This window comes from Lycorma delicatula, chromosome 2 (assembly GCF_047948215.1).
Source record: "Lycorma delicatula isolate Av1 chromosome 2, ASM4794821v1, whole genome shotgun sequence".
NCBI lineage: Eukaryota > Metazoa > Arthropoda > Insecta > Hemiptera > Fulgoridae > Lycorma > Lycorma delicatula.
The window spans coordinates 141665002-141683295 of record NC_134456.1 but is presented as its reverse complement, the minus strand read 5'-3'; the positions used below and the strand labels follow the sequence as shown (position 1 = coordinate 141683295).

The 18294-nt window shown below is 30.1% G+C and overlaps 1 long non-coding RNA gene across 1 annotated transcript in view; it reads right to left on the bottom strand.

Moving 5' to 3' along the window:
* Positions 1 to 17410, bottom strand: part of LOC142319276 (uncharacterized) — a 228890-nt gene extending 211480 nt beyond the window's left edge. The window contains exon 1 of the long non-coding RNA XR_012755161.1: positions 17323 to 17410. This is a non-coding gene — a long non-coding RNA (uncharacterized LOC142319276). The remainder of the gene's footprint in view (positions 1 to 17322) is intronic.
* Between the last annotated feature and the right edge of the window lie 884 nt (positions 17411 to 18294).

Below are 18294 nucleotides of genomic sequence, written 5' to 3'. Positions count from 1 at the left end.
ATTAACCTCTCCTTTCCGATTTAACCACAGATTCTTTTGAATCCATTGCAGTGGCATTGCAAATAAAATACTGACAAAGATGTAGTACTGAACGAAACAATGAAAAAGACTTTCTATTCTTAGAGAACTGGACATATAGACAATTCCTAAAATTAAGGAACAAAGATATTTTTAAGGAATAAAGATTTTTAACTCACTGTTTTCAGATCGACTTCCTATTCTCGGATCCGCTGATTCTGATAAATCGTTCGGTATAAACAAACCAATTTTAATTTCCAAATTTATTTACTTTTAAAGGGTACTTGTAATGAAGTAAATATTTACTCTATTGTGTAACGGAGACATTTTGAGTTCTACTTACGTAAAACAACGTATTAAAAATAATTGAGATGTAAAATTATCAGAAATGTTTGATATTTTTTTCAAAAAATATCCTTTTTTATCTCAATCAGTTTAAAAAAGAATTATTTTGTTAAGAGGAAGTTATTAATTGAAGGGGGTATTCAGTCTCGCAACTTGTGATCTCAGTTGAATCGAAGGTTGGTGTTCAGAAAATGTCACGAAACAAAAAGGTAACAAACGGCAATATACTTACTACAATCTTAATCCTCAAGAATTTTATAAGAAACTCTGAAGATAGAAATTTATATAAAAGTGTAACTTCAAGTTATGCTTGGTATAATAAGAACGGTATCTTTAAAAAAAAAAAGTTGATAAGATGCAATGCTGTCAATCGGATCGAAGAAAATTTTTTTAAACAATAACAAACTATTATTGCTGGGTGAAAGCCATGAATGACGTCTTTAGTCACCTCTTACTAGGTTCAGTTACTATAATGCATGTGGAAATAGAGTATCACTGAAAGAAATTTTTATAGATATTATAGAATGATTGAAAAATAAGCTGATAACACAGTGCTAGGACTTTCCCGTCCCATGGCTAAAGCTCCAATCCGGGAAAGTGGATTACAACTGTGGACTATTCCCGATGTACAGCTTACACACACAACTTAATTTAAAATATATAATATAACCTAAATATAATATTTTTTCGTTTATCTGATTCAGTGATTCTAACTAAAGCGTGCGCGTATAACGTATTTAATTCGCACGAGTGTGGCGGTACTAGCGGTGACGGTTAGCGAAAAGTAAACTAATGTAATTTTACATTTTGCACTGAACAATTTTCGTACGATCGGCAGACTTAATGCATCAGGCACCGAGTCAACCGAGCGATCGAATTTGAGTCCCAGCAAGACCGAGTTACTTTTTTAATCTTTAAATATTTTTCATTTATTTTATTATTATCGCTCACCTGAGACGTCACAAGATATCGGTAGTTTAAAACATTTTTTTGGGTGGAGGTGTGATTTCCCAAAAACGTTTTTACAAATATTGTCATTTTTAATTGTTAACAAAGGTGCTCAAGAAAATATGACCTTAAGTAGGCGAAATTTCGAGATACTGAGAGTGAGTGACCTTGCTCTACAGCCTCATCCCCTTGACCTTTGAGGTTGAAAATTTAATGGCATCAACGCCCCATATATAAAAGTAATCTGATCAAGATTTTTCAAAATCGATCCAATAGTTCTGGAGATATAAAGTGATTTACAAGCCAATACCGAACAGATGCACATACAAACATTAACAACCGGAAAATCTTTAAACGGTTTTTTGGGTTCCTTAGGTGTTAAAACGTCAAGATTCGATGAAAACCACATATTCCCAAATTAGACCGATTACGGTACTTTCCCTTCTATAGTTATAGATCTGATATAGAGCCATCTAGACGGGAAAGTGAAAATTATTTTGGTATTTTTGTTGAAAATGTATACATCTTATCAGTGTACGAGTACAGAGTTTTTGAGATTTGGTGAGAAGTTAATTGAAAAATTAACGGTCAACCAATTTTCAACAGATGTGATAAATTACTGCTGTGAAGCGTATTTATATATCTAAATTTTTTTTATGTAAATGACTAAACGAAAATAACAATATAGAGATGGTACTTTTTTAACTACCCCTTCGTAGAAAATTTTGTATCCTTATTGGTCTTCGTTTGAATGGTAAAGATAAATTGTGTTTTACCAACAAATGGTTTCAGTATCAAAAGTGATTGCGTAAAAAGTATTCTTTCTAAATCTGTGAGTAACTGGAACAATTTACTGTTTGATTTGAGCTCTGTTATTTCTCGTATGAAATGATGAAAGATGTTTTTTTTAGAAAATGTCAACCTAAATATTATGTAAATAACAACTAACGTTTCCAAATAACTAGCTAAATAATTGCAAAATAGATTATCTTAGAAATAAACGATAGATTTAATATGTTTAAGTAGACAATGACGTACCGGGCACCAAGGAAGATCTTGCAACAAAGAATTATAAAATACTGTCAAAACTAAATTTTACGAAAGGAAAATATTTCTTCAGAAAGTTTCATATTCAAAGAATAAAACCAAATATCGGCATGAGAAAAATATGAATTCTGAAGTAGGTGAAATTAAAACAATAAAATACCAAATTCTGCAAATACTAGTACATCAAAACCCAATAGAGGTGCAAATGCTTTAATGCGTCTTTTGATTTTGTTAAATTGTTTCTCCTCAGGAATCTCAGAATAAAATTTCCTCATTCTTTATTTAAAAAAAAATAAATAAAAATAATCATAAAAGAATAAGATTTAATAAATATCTAACTGATTAATTTTTTTTCTCTTAAAATGGGCCGTGAGAGATAGATAAAATATACAGAACCAATTTTATTAAGAGATTTAAAAAAATGTCTCCCGTAAAAAAATAAATATTTTTTCTAGTTAATGTATTGATCAATGTTCTGAAAGGATCAGATATAGAAACATTTTACAACTTTTATTAAAATTGGTTTGTACTGCTGAAAAAATCAAAAAGATGATGTCTTCGATGCATCTAGTTTCCCAGTAATCCTCAAGAATACAAAGATTTCAGATAAATTTTCTATTTAGATACAGACAAAAATAAGTTTCTATATTTGTATTTGATTTTAAAAAGATATATGACAAATAAGCTTTATTTACTTAATTTAAAAAAATTCTCGTATTCATATTAGAAAGTAACCATTTGGAAAAGTTATTAAGTAAGAAGTTACAGAACGAAATTAAATCGGTAAAATTTTTATTTGAAAAATAATTCTAAGAAAAACAGTGATTTCACCATTATATTTATAACCTATTACTTTAAGCAATAAAAGAAAGTAATATTAATTTATTTTACTAGGTTACGTTAAACAAAATTCGAGGAAGTTTCAGTTATTTATTTATTCCTGTGTAATCATCCACACATACATACTCACTTCTCTGAAAATACTGTAACTGTCATTGAAAATTTGTCTCCTTTTATAACAAAATAAATGAATGTAATCGCATGGAAGATTAAAAGCAGTGTTTAGCAGCAGGAAGTTGTAGCAACTTTTAACAATTATTCTTAAAGATAGGGATGAAAAACCTAACTCAAAAATTATTCCAAACTTTTACAAGTAAAACTAGCTTATTGAAATATTTACTGATCGTTAAATTGTATTGTATTTTCCTAAACAATTGTGAACATTATTTTTACTTGCAGTGCAAAAATCACTCCGGAGTAGAAGACAATCCTGAAAATAATACGGGCATCCTACAGAATAAGAATTCCATGCCAGGTTTACTAGGGAATGAGAGAAACATAATGGTTTCCTGTTTTCATACTAAGCACAATTTAGGCTACTTTGTTCATCAACATGATATGCTGACCGAAAAGTAAATCATATACAAAGTGCTTAGTCATTCTGTTTCCATATGAAATGACTATACTATAAATATCATTATTTTCCAAGAAAGCAATGAATGGTTCCTCTTACGGCTCATGTGATTTACAAACGTGACTTCCATAAGAGAGAGTAGAGTAGGTAGAGTCAAACAACAAATTAAGTATTACTTTCTGTTGTGAAATATTGCCTTGTTGATCAGTTGTTATTTATAAGTTGAAACGAATTTTATAAATAAAAAAAATATAAATTCTGTGTACTTAAGTCAACATACTTAAAAACATAGAAATTACTGATTTATTCGATTAGATCTAGATGAAGAAACGTATCATAGCAAATGATAACAAGCCACATTTGCTTAATGCTTATTTTCATAAATTTGAAAACAAAACCACTATAAAAACCGTTTACGTAAAATTTTATTTAAAATCTACATCAAGACAAGCATTTTGATTATTAAACAATAATCATCAGTAAGCGCTAGGGGAAAAAGTACGCATACAAATATGTATAAAAGTTAAAAAAAGAATAACAAACAATATTAACTGACAACTAAACAGAACTTACGAAAAATCATAAAACCAGTATTTTATCCGTGATTTAGAATAAGAATAACAGGAAACAAAGAATATTTGTTGTCGCTGGAGGAATAAAAGGGAATATACATTTAGTTTTAAAATATCAAAAGCCAACAATTTAATCTCCAATTCAGACTGCCTAACACGACTGGGTAAAACTTATCTCAAGAAAGTTAAAAACAATACGAACCTTTGACCTATCAAACAGATAGGTCAAAGATACCTTATGAACCCTTATGAGCAAAATTTTAAAAGAGATACAGTTCAGTATTCTTATGACTGAAAAATGTTATTAAAGGATTTTTAAAAAAAATTAAATTCAAACCGGCTGTCGGATATTGATCCCCTGATTGTCTGTCAGTGATAAAGTATCTCCTTCACAATTAATGAAGTAATATTGCCAATTACACTGATAAACATAATTTTTGTTTCCTAACATTCGATACATGATTTTAATCTGGTTTTTGATGGTGAAAACGAATATGAACTCAGAATCTTTCTACCACCCACAATTTTTGAAAAAAATTTAAATTTTAATTAAAGGATTTTTTTTCATCTATCAACGTATAGTTAGCATATTAAGCTCCTATATTGTATTCTGTTAGCTCATTTTTTATTGTTTAACTTTGTTAACATAATTTGTAAGCTACAAATAAACAATACTAACCAAAAAATTAAACCATATCATAGTCACATATTATAATATCATATCTAATACTGAAGAGCCTTCACGGAAAAAATTAATCATGTGTATGCAGGTCAAAACATGTAGCTGAAAACACAGCTGTGTATTAAGCACTGGATATAGGAAAGAGTTAATTTTTTCAGTCTTATTGCTGTCTTAAGTGTTTTAACAGTGCAGTGTCATAACGCCTCAAAATTGTGTAAATGGTGTGGAAACCTTTTGTTTTGTATGTGGTGAGTTTACCGTAAAATCAAATAGAAAAAAAATTACACCTTTAATTAAAAAAGCATATCATTTGTACTTTCAGTGTAAAATTGGTGATCAGGATAAGACGTGGGCGTCTAATACAGTACGGACTAATTGTTCTGTATATTTAAGAAGATGGCTGAAAGGTACACAGAAGGCTTTGTCATTTAGTGTACCTATGGTTTAGCATGAACCCAAGGATCATGTGACCGATTGTTACTTTTGTTTAACAAGTGTGTCTGGAAATTCTAAAAAATCTAAATATACTGTAAAATATCCTTAATTGCAATCTCCAATCAGGCCTGTACCTCACAGTGAAATTATTCCAGATCCTGAGCAACCTGTGAATGTATGTTTCGAAAGCAGCAATGAAGAATCAAGCAGTACTGAAAAAGACAACAATGATTTTGATTTTTGAATTATCTTCCATTAAGCCCCATCTTATATTACAAGGTGAATTAAATGACTCGGTTAGGGATTTAAATTTATCAAAAAATCAAGTTGAAATGTTAGGATCAAGACTGCAAGGTTGGAATTTACTTCAAAAAAATACAAAAATTTCGGGCTTTCGAAGCCGACAAAAAAAACTTTCACAGAACTTTATTGATAAAAATAATTTTGTTTATTGTTCAAATATTGATGATCTTATTTTGCACTTAGGACAAGTTCATAAACCTGAGGACTGGCGCCTTTTTATAGATTCATCCAAGTATAGTTTAAAAGTGCTTCTATTAAACAACGGCAACAAATATCCTTCGATACCAATCGCTTATGGTATTAGTTTGAAAGAGACATACGATGTGATGAAAGAAGTTGTTGAAAAAATAAATTATAAAAATCATAGCTGGAACATATGTGGTGATTTGAAAGTTATAGCTATTTTGGTAGGCATGCAGTTAGGCTATACTAAGTACATGTGTTTTCTTTGCGAGTGGGACAGCCGAGCTAGGGATAAACATTATCTTACCAAGAGTAGAAGAAACAAGACAACTCCAAATGGGAAAAATATTAATCATGAGCCCTTAGTTGAACCCACAAAAATATTTCTACCCTCTCTCCATATCAAGCTAGGACTAAAGAAAAATTTTGCAAAAGCACTGAAGAAGGATAGTCCCGGATTTTTGTACATCAGGCAGAAATTTCCGAATGTTAGTAAAGGAAATATTAAAGAAGGAATATTTCTGGTCCTCAAATAAGAGATCTGGTCAAAGATGATGTATATAACTCAATGTTAAATAATGTAGAAAGTGTAGCTTGGGCTTCGTTTAGAAACGTTTACAAAAATGTTCTAGGAAAACAAAAATCCGACAATTACCACGATATTATTAATCAAATTCTTACTTCATACAGAGCTATGAGATATAATATGTCTTTGAAAATACATTTCCTCCACTCACATCTGGATTTTTTCCGGACAACCTCAGAGACGTAAGTGACGAATACGGTGAACGTATACGGTCACCAACGTGAACGTAAACGGTGAACGTAATATGGTGAACCAAGACATTTCGGTGATGGAAAGCCGCTATAAAGGGAAATGGAATACTAACATGCTAGCCGATTACTGTTGGACATTAATTCGGGATGAGCCTTAGGCTATTTATAAAAGAAAAGCATCAGCAAAATCATTCTAACACAGGTTCGGCCATGCAAAATTATAAATTTTACAGATTTTAATTATATTTCCCTTAATTTTTTTGAAGCGTAATTTATTTAAAACTAAAGGTGATAGAAAAATTGTACTTACAGATCTGTAATGTATGCAAAAAATCAATTCAAGAAATGGTATCAAACTTAGAGAAAAAATAAAATTTTTTTCTGTTTATCAGTGTTACCAAATTTCTGATTATTAGGTCCATTCCTTGTGCGAAGTAAAGCAAGTATTGTGATCACGAAAATTTCGGTTTTTAGATTTCGACGGAAATATTCACTGTGACCATCCCTGAATCCATTTTGAGTAGTTTCGGTGTGACGTCTGTCCAAAAAAGCCGAAAATCCAAAAAAAGTTGGATTTTGGACTTTTTCTTAATTGCAGTAATGAACCCTAATTAAGAGCTTTTCAACGGTATATCATAAGTGGTACTTATATCCATTGGTTCCAGAGTTATAGCCAAATAAAATTTTAATTAATCAATTATTTGGATCTTACAAGGGGAAGACACATCGGTTCGAATCAGATTTAATCTCCTTTATTTTCTCAACCTATTTTTTTTTAAATTTAAATATATTCATTTATTAATAATTATTAACCTCTGATGGTAAAAAAAAATTACGATAAATAATAATTCAATAACAATAAAAAAAAAAAACTGATATGGACACCGCATGACTTCCATGTTCGCCTATTAAATTACATATACACATTTAAAGTATACACATATACAAAAAAATACATAAAATTTTATTTCATTAATAAATAAAAAAAGGAATGAAGTCAAATTCGAACCGATGTGCCTTCCCCTTGAAGTACAAATATTTTATTAATTAAAATTTTATGTGGCTATAACTCTGGAACCAATGAAAATAAGTATCACTTATGATATTGTTGAAAATTTCTCAATGACTGCTTATTACCGCAGTTAAGAAAACGTCCAAAAACCAAAGTTTTTGGATTTTGGGCTTTTTTTGAACACTCTTGATCCAGTCGATTACAATCAAAAGGGAAGGTGTATAACTAGATGTTACAACAGTGCTAAATCCAAAATTTCAACTTTCTACTGCTAATCGATTTTGAGTTATGCGAGATACGTACGTACACACGTCACGCCGAAACTAGTCAAAATGGATTCAGGGATGGTCAAAATGGATATTTCCGTTGAAACCTGAAAACCGAAATTGTTCGCCATCATTATACTTCCTTTACTTCGTATAAGGAAGTAAAAATATGAAAAAATATCAGTAGTTATTAATGAAAGAAAATTTTATGTACTTTTAATTTAAAAAAAAAATGTGTATGTGTAATTTAATAGGCGTACAAAGAAGTCATGTGATATCCATATCAGATTTTTTAAAACCATAATTTTAATAAACTAATCTTGTGACCAGTTTCAGGCAATACTGGGTTACAGCTAATTTCTCTAATCTTCTATCTATGAGCCAAATGCTTTATTATTCTAGTCTCAATCTTTGTTTTAGTTTGCCTTATAATCTAAACTGCAATTCATTTGGAACAGATCACCTCTATAATCTGTTCTCAGTCCTTTCCATCTAAGGGACTTAACTGAAAAATAGAGATTTGAAAGACACACTGCACCTAATCTAAATGTGTGACGCGACAAAAGTTCTTTTATAATTACTTAATCAGGACCAACGAATGTAAAAATATATATATATTTTTTAAATAAAGGAAAATATATTTAAAAAATTGTGTGTGTGTGTGTGTGTGTGTGTGTATATATATATATAGATATATATATATGTATATATTTCTTGTGTGCGTCTGTATGTCACTGAACTCCTCCTAAACGGCTGGACCGATTTTGATGAAATTTTTTGTGTGTGTTCAAGGGGATTCGAGAATGGTTTAGATTCACAATTTGGTCCACCGGAAAAAGATTTTTTAATTAATTTTTTATTTATAAGTAGTTGTTGATTTTGAAATGTTTTACATTGTATCCGGCAGACTACGCTACCATCGCAGTATCGAATATTCTATTTTAATTTTAGTTTGTCCCAACAGTTGGTGCTGCGATCAAATTGAGAAAAATTTTCGTAATTTTGTGTTATTATTGTGTTACAAAAAATCGTGTGCTAATTAAAATATTACATCAAAATGTAATTAGTGTTTGAAGAGTTTGAAGTGTGGATAAAAAACTATACATTTTGCGAATTTAGTGCGGAATCAAAGTGAATATATTTCATATAATTTTTTATCAAATTTACACGTGCGTTGATTAACAACCACCCTAACCTACAAATTTATTTGTGTAGCTAATTGATTTCATAACAAATTTTTTCAATTGTTTTTATTAAAAATTATTCCTTTTTGGAAATATTAAATAAAAAAAATAAAATTACACGTTTTTTATCTAAAATTTGGTACAATAAATCTTTTCAGTTAATTAATTAAAATTTCATCTTCAATAAGTTACTCATATTCGTTGTGTATTATTTTACTGTGTTTTAATTTTTTCAGAAAAATGCCACGTCTTTGTGGAAGAGCAAGAAATATTGGTCGACGTACTCGGAACGCGCAATTGGTCCATGAGAGTCGATTAAATAGAACAGTAGAAGAATACTAGACGGATAATGTAAATTTAAGAGATCAAGTTGCACGTACACGTGCAAATGAAAATTCAGGGCAACGCACTCAACATCTTCGTGCTAATACATTAAGACAACGAGAGGCACGTCAACGAGCGACCAACGCACATAGAGAACGTAACCAACGGCGAGTGCAAGATAATTGGGCATTGGCACGAGCATCACTTATTCGTCTCGCGTTTGAATATGATCCTGAAATAGACTATTCGTCACATTCATTAATCACGATTGGTAGTATGGACAAAGAGTGTCAACATTGTCATGCTTTCAAGTACAAAGGTGAATCAGCTGGTTTATGTTGCGCAACTAGAAAAATTTCACTGCCACCGCTAAATCCACCACCGGAACCTTTGAAAACACTATTAACCGGAACCACATCTCAATCAAAATTGTTTTTGCGGAAAATTCGTAAATTCAATTCTTGCTTCCAAATGACATCATTTGGAGCAACAAAAATTGTTCATAATGAAGATGGTCATAATTTTGAATCTACATTCAAGATTCAAGGTCAAGTGTAACACTAAATTGGTTCATTGCTTCCAATGCCTCGGCTTCGATGCCGATCCAAAATTCTTACAAATTTACTTTATGGGCGATGAGGAGCAACAAACACATACACGCTGCGTATGCAACCGTATAGAGCAGATGGAGGAACGAGAAATTGTGGACATTTTGGAAATGTTTTTGCAAAACTATAACCAATTGGTACGATTGTTCAAGACGCTTTCTAACAGACTGCAAAACGACAATTACGTCATTGTCATTAAAGCAGACAAAGTGCCCTATAGAGAGCACGTAAGCACATATAATGTTCCAACTATTAATGAATTTGCAGTTGCTATTGCTGGTGACCCATGTGAACGTCGAGACATTCGCATACAACGCAGAGATAATACGATGCAAATAATTCAAGACAATCATCGTTCTTACGATGCTTTGCAGTATCCGACCTAATTGAAGAGATTTAATTGAATTAAAAAATTAAATTACGCCCAAAATAAATAAAATAGTGATATAATTAGAGTAAGCTACATACAAATAAAACGAACTGTTTCTTAGTTGTTAATTTATAGATTATTATTATTATGAAAAAGATAAAAATAAACATTCTAAAATTTTAAACTCTGTTTATATATAAATATTTCAACATGATTTCAGTCGTTATCGATCCGCTCCAGGATGACGGCTTCTTTCACGCTTTTCCAACTAACACGGTTCTTTACGATCTTCTGCCAATTCGGTCCAGCGTACTTGATAATATCATCAATCCAGTAAGCCTTTGGTCTTTTTCGTAAGCGTTTAACATTTAGTGGTATTCAGTCAGTGCTAATTTAGTCCATCTTCCATCAGTGGACACGGCCTGTCCACTGCCATTTTAATTCTTTAGCTTTCATGATGATATATACATTCGTTTGTTCTCTGATCCATTTACAGGTCTTCCTATCCCGTTTAATAACTACAAGCATACATCGCCCATATTTCTTTGTGCTACCGTCAAACTCTGTAATGATTGTGCGGTTAATGTTCCAGTTTCGTTAGCATAAGTAACGTTTGGCAGGATACACTGATCGAAAACTTTATTTTTCAGGCAAAAGGGGACTTTGTTCTTGAAAACACTGTTAATTCTATGTATTACGAATCTTCTAAAATTGGTAAATATAGGGTAAACGTTTTTTTAGTCTCGCGAGAAAACCCAAAACTCTAAAATCTTTGTTAAACTAATAATTTTTAAAACACGATTATTTAGAAGCACTAATGACATAACTGTATAACAATAAATAAACAAAGTTTTCAAACTGTGAACATCTATTCAAATGATAAATAAGTTACTTAAAATACCACTGCAATCAACTTCAAATTTTATATCGCTTTTATTACTAGTTTTGATATTAAAAGTGGTGTCCTACACCTTAGATTAAATATTCGGAAAAAACATCACTTGCTTTACTTGATATAAGAAAACTAACCTGTCCTACGACAGGTTAAAACTATCTCTGAAGGATTGTCTTCAAAATTCATGAAAATTTCATTTTACTCACAGATTTTCAAGTTGTACAGAAAAGAAAATTCATGTATTTTTAATCAGTGACTTATTTGTAAAATTTATTACGATTAATATGATTTCTAATTCACAAGTTTTCACAAAATTGTACTGGTTTCTCTTAACAATCGTTGATATTTTTTTTAAAATTAAGATTCAGATTTTGCATTAAGACTGTAATTATAACATAAACTTCTGTTCTTAATAGTATTTGTTTTCTAAAATTTGTCCTATTCGGTAATGCAACTAACAGGTAAATAAAAATTAAAACTAACAATCGGTATTCTCGTAACATTTCCATTCCAATGTATAAAGCTACTATAACGTACGCTATATTCAATCAGTCCTTGTAATCAAAGTTTCTCCGCTCTAAAAATATAAAAATATAACATGATATTTATTCATTTTTATTTTTCCTTACGATCTTATAATAAATTTAATAAAATCTTTGACGTCATACATATAACGTTTAGTGAAATATGACGTACCAGATTGCATGTTAGCAGTTAGTTACGTGTTGTTACAGTTAAAAACATCGCTTGTTATCTCCTTTACAACCCCACCACAACTTCCGTACTATCAAGCCAATCCCCACCAAAATAGAAAAACCAATTTACCCCTTCCCGTTTTCCTCATCAGGAAAAAACGAAAACAATGTCATTTCTTCGCCCATGAACGTCGCTCGTAAACTAAATTTAAAGGGTTCTATTTTATACATTCCTCATACCCGCTTCCATTGCGAAAATAGTAATGCGTGTGAATGCTTACCGTCCTTGTTACTAAAGAAGACGTTATCCAGCAATTTGTTTTTTATTTTTATTTTTACTTTTTAGTGAAAATTTTATCAGTTGTACATTATTTTTAACACAGCTCTGGTTAATTTTAACGTAAAATATTTTTAAATGACTGCCATTTAGAAAAAATAAAAGAATACTTTTGATTTACCGTTTAACGGTCGCATACAAACTATGTACTCCAAATCTAGAATTCCTATCTTATCGATGAGAAGTTATCACTATTTTAGGAAAAAAATACGAACAAATTGACAGAGCGAAGAGAAATGAACTATAATTATATTCACTAATTGCTTCAGTTCCTGGCTTATTCTATCAGATGTTTAGAACCACATCCTGAAATTCGGCATGACTAGTAAATAATCTATATACGTTCTGTGCCCTGAGGAATAGGAGTACTATATAAACTGCACTATTCCGGCAGATCATTGATCTTTTCAAGCCAAATTTATTTTGAGGGAAACAATTTTTTTTTGAAGCGAAGTACTCAGGCTTTGGGATCAAATGAGTAAAAACGAGCGTCACGAAAAAGCGTCACGTGCTAGCCTATAACATGATTCATTCAAGAACGACGCACTCTTTTTTATTTTTTATTTGGATATGTATCAACGTTCCATTTCTGTTCTTACTTATAAAGCAGTTGTACTATCAAGTGTTTTAAAATTAAAAAAATTATTATGGGTAGTCATCGGTGTTTGTATAATATAACATTGCTAAGGGCTAACGAAAAAATTGTTTCATACATCATAAAGTAATTACTGTTCTCCTAAAAAGGGCTCTGGGAACGAATAAGTTTCAGCTCTTCTATAAAATGAGATGCATTTCTAATATAAGATCATACATTTTACTAGTCCGAATAAATATTTCAGAGGGAAAAGACACAATCCTTAAAAAACAAGAAAATGGTAAAATAATATAAAATACCTAGAGATAGAGAAGCTGTACGTACAAACAGCAAAGTGGTAGGCTATCTAGACTGAAGCAGTTGGCTACACTGCTAACAGTTTAATTGAACAAATAAAGGGATGAGATGAGATTAAGTGCTAAGCGTTAAGATCAGAAGAAGGCTAAGTAAATACAAAGAAAATATAGCGGGCATAAATCACGGGAACATTCTGTTTCTAGTATTAACCTAATAGTAACGTTCTCCTAACTAACCAGTTCTTAATTTTGTTTTTACTTTTAAAATGTTCTCAAATTCAGTTCGTTTATGCTTTTCATCTTTGTTAAGCTTCAATACAATACCAGAAATACTACGTCGTTAAAAATTAAATTAAAAATTTTAAATTAAATTAAAAAATTTTACTATATATATATATGTAGTAAGTATATACATAGCTTTATTTTGTGTTTATGTGTCTGTGGAGATCTAAATTAGGAAAATTGGCTGTATGTAATGTAGAAGTACTTGAAGACTTTGTTTAAGACACAAGAGTAAATTTTAATGAGTAGGGAGGTTAAAAAATAGAGACTGTCAGCAGGTTAATTTAGAGTACTTATCCAACAATGAGAAAAATTAAACTGGCCTGAAGTACGACGATATAAGAGGAAAAAAGAAAGAATTAATTTTAATTCTTATAATTTTATAAAAATTTACTTAAATTAAATTTTGAAACTAAATTATTATAAGGTTCTAAAAGGAAAGGTTAATGAAATTTAAATTATATAAATTAAACAAACAACAAATTGAGTATACATAGTTTTTAACACCCTGGCGAAAACCCTTTCAGTCACTTTTGAGACAATTTTTAGTGACTGGAGCTGACGTTTTCACTTTGGTGTCAGCTGATATTTTTGCTATTATATTTTTGCTATATTTTTGCTTATGTATCTCGCATAACTCAAAAACGATTAGCCGTACAATGTTGAAATTTTGTATTTAGGACTGTTGTAACATCTAGTTGTGCACTTCTCTTTTTGATTGCAATCGATTGAATCAAAAAATTCAAACATTTTGGATTTTGGATTTGTTTAACTGCAGTAATAAGCCGTCAATAAGAGCTTTTCAACGATATATCATAAGTGGTGCTTATTTTCATTGGTTCCAGAGTTACAGCCAAATTAAATTTTAATTTATGAAATATATGTATCTTAGAAGGAGAAGAATCGGAAGACTGTTCGAATCAGACTTCATCTTCGTTTTGTTTAACTTTTTTTTATTTAAATATATTGATTTATTAATAATTATTAACCTGTGATTGCAAAAAAAATTTACGATAAATAATAATTCAATAATAATGAAAAAAAGTTGAAAAAAATAAGTTATTAATGAAATAAAATTTTATGTACTTTAAAAAAAAAAAAATATATATGTAATTCAACAGGCGTACAAGGAAGTGTCCACATCAGATTTTTTGTAAAGTTAAACCATAGCTTTAAGTTCACTGTAAATAAAAACTATTTCTGTGAAATATGAAAATAATTTTGATGGGAGTGAAAAATTTATTTCTGCAATATACCAAAATAATCAGGAAGTTACAAGATAGTCGAAAATAATATTATGATATAGAAAATTGTTAATATAGTCTGAAGTTATTCTTTATGGGAATGTTTGCATATTAATTTTTAGATACACTTACGTCTTTAATGCTCAACTATATTTTTATTTTTGCATACTAATAAAATATAATATTTATCATTTTGTATCATTTATTAAATACAAAATGACAACTAATCAGTGTTAATTTCTCTGAGAGTAAAATTGTTCATTACATAATCAGACTCATAGAGAGTCTGAGGTAAAGGTGCTACTTGTAATGTTGAATTTCACCAGTATTTCGATGCTTGACCATCATCTTGACTGCTGATGTGGAACAGCTCATCCTGTTCAGTCAAGAAAACAGTGGAGAATCACTTTACTCCTCATTTTTCACAGCAATTGTGGATAGGATGCTTTTTATTCTTGAAAGAGGTTTTGATATTTAATTGCATGTCATGAGTGAATTAATTGCATGACTCGTTCAATCTGTTTGGAAAGTTATATAATACTACACTTACATGGACGTAACTGAAATTTTTTTTTTTATTTGTTTATTTCATTATATTAACTTTGTAGTTAATTGTGATTAGTAATATAGTTGTAATTATTCATGATGAATGTCATCATTTAACAGTTGAGATAAGTAATAGACAAATAAATCATAGCACAAAGGAATGTGATAAGTTGTGAATTATGTTCCAGATTTCATCCCCATAGGTAATGTATCATTAAGGTATTCCATAAAGTATTATTCAATAAAATTGAAAAAAATTAAATTGAAAACGTTTAAAGGTATTTCAACAAAATGTATAAACTATCCTCAATTCCTCCTGGCTAATGTTGAAAAATACTTCTATCCTGACATCACTTCATTTAAAGAAAAATAGAAAAAAGGTTTCATGAGGTTAAATAATGTTTGGAAGTAAAGGTTCAGGCAAAGGTTGAATCGTTGACCAATATCATTTAAAGTATAAGCTCAATTAAAATACCAAGAAAAATAAGAAATATGTGGGTGTGTAAGTTTCTAAATGTATGTTTTAAAAATTATTTAATAACCAATATAACGGTCTCATTAAGAACACAGTAGCACTGAAGAGTTAACATTAGAGTTGCTATCAGTGATAAAGATCAATGATAAAGGTCAATGATTTTATAACTGTGACAGATGTATTGCTAAGTTATGCAGATGGGGGGGAAAATTTACACTACCATACAAACTTATTCAAGTACACACATTACGGCTTGGAAGAAACACAGATTAAGATCTGGTAAAAGTATAGGTTCAGCATTAGCAAGTACAAGGGTTGAAAGAGAAGAAAATTTCAAGTTACAGTATGAGAAAAGGTGTCTAGGGAAAGAAGAGAGTGTTCTCTTGTAACCCTTCCACTTTATACCCTTCCTGCTCACCTAATGCCTACACAACACAAGACTATAAACCCCTTCTTTCACTAGCCCCACTGGCAATAGCACCAGCTTATCAATATCTTTGTGTTCGTGCATTTATGAGGTTTATTGAGTCAAAAATAACCACAGAAAGTAACAAACGTCTTTACTCCACGCTCACTTCACATTGAAGAAATAAATTTAACAGCTGTTACAAGTTATCTAGATAATTTAAATAGAATAATGTACTATCAAAAATAGAATATGAAAAAAATTAGGAAATGATATAAAATATAAATGGGGTTACTCTTGAAAGATTAGTTTTTTAAATATTTTTTTTTTTTTTTATACTTTTGTTCCCAAGTATTCATACATTTCAATTAATCATGAAAAGACAAAACGAAACAAAATTTCAGCCTTTTTATTTAAAATATATCAAAAAATAAACTAAATATTATATGTGAGAATATATATATATATATATATATATATATATATATATATATATATATATTCTAAATATATATATGAGAAAATTGGAGCTAAAATGTTTTAAGGGTTTTGTCTGGACATCAAACCCTATACCTATTAAACAAAGAATTTTTCAATAAGACTATTAAGAACCTTTTGGTTGGAAAGCAAAGAATCATACATAAAAAAATTTTTAAAAATAAAAATAAAAGATAAGATGAACATAAAAGGAATTGAAGTCATAGATTATGATTTCCATACATCTTGGAGTAGAAACAAAAAAATAAACAAAATATACAGAAAGAAACACTAACATTCAAAAATAAAATAATTGAAACAGAAATATTTAAAAATATTAAGAAAAATACTGAAAAACTGATTGGGGAAAATGAAGCAAAATATTTTTATTTTTTTCTTGTGTTTTTTTTGTTTCATGATTTTGATCTCGCCACATAAATTGAAGCATTTATTTACACATATTTATTAATGGTTACCACACATTCGTCTGGATTAATCAAATGGAGCAAAACAAAACTAGAAGTACAATCACATTAATAATAAAAAAATTCACATACAGGAGGAGAGAAAGAGAAAAAATACTCACATATAAGTCTACAGTGAAGCAGAAAGATTTAAAATAACCACTCAGAAACAAGTAATCAATAGAATTTACGTTAAAAATAACATCAAGTATTGTAACACTCACAGAAAATGCAGGTTATGTAAACAATGAAACAATAATCGATGTAGCAAGAGTATGTAACATACCAGCAAAATCACAATATATTATAAAACATGATACTGTGTCTAAACATCCTCATCAAAGCTGCATATGAAATACAAGATAATAGACAAATGCAGAGATGTGACATCAGGTCAAAGTAGAAGGTTATCTATCACTTTAACTGGACGTTGCACCAAAGAACCTCACATCTCCCAAGAACATGATTACACTTATACATAAAAATCTCTATCAGTTATTAGAGACACTGAGATGCCCTCCAACCACATATATACACTCATAGAAATAAGTCTTGACAGATATACTTTTATCTACATGAAACTTTATCAACTGCACAAACACACATTCAAAAGACATAGTTTATTTACAGTCTTTGGCACTTGCTCACATAGTAATTTAATAAGAACAGAAATCTGAGTCGATGATCATGTAATTTTAATGGAAAAGGACCCAGAAAGAGGTTATGACAATATTAGTGAACATTGGTTAAGTTCAGCATTCTCTGAAAGGATTGTTGAAATATTTAGGCATTATGTTTACCTTATATCTGCCAATACAGAAGACATAACTTAAGAATTGTGTACAGATAGCCTTGAACACACTACTTTTAGTCTATAAAACAATGCTATAAAGGCTGTTTCTTTTTCTTCATGTATATTTACTTAACATTAAAGCATATACAGAAGACAAGATTATGTGCCTTTTTTTTTCTTTTTTTTTTGTTTAACCTCCGAGTCCACAGTCAAGGATTACTTCAGAGGATGAGATGAATGATTTGTAGCGTGTGTGAAAAATGCCATGCCTGACCGGGATTCGAACCCGGGACCCCTGGGT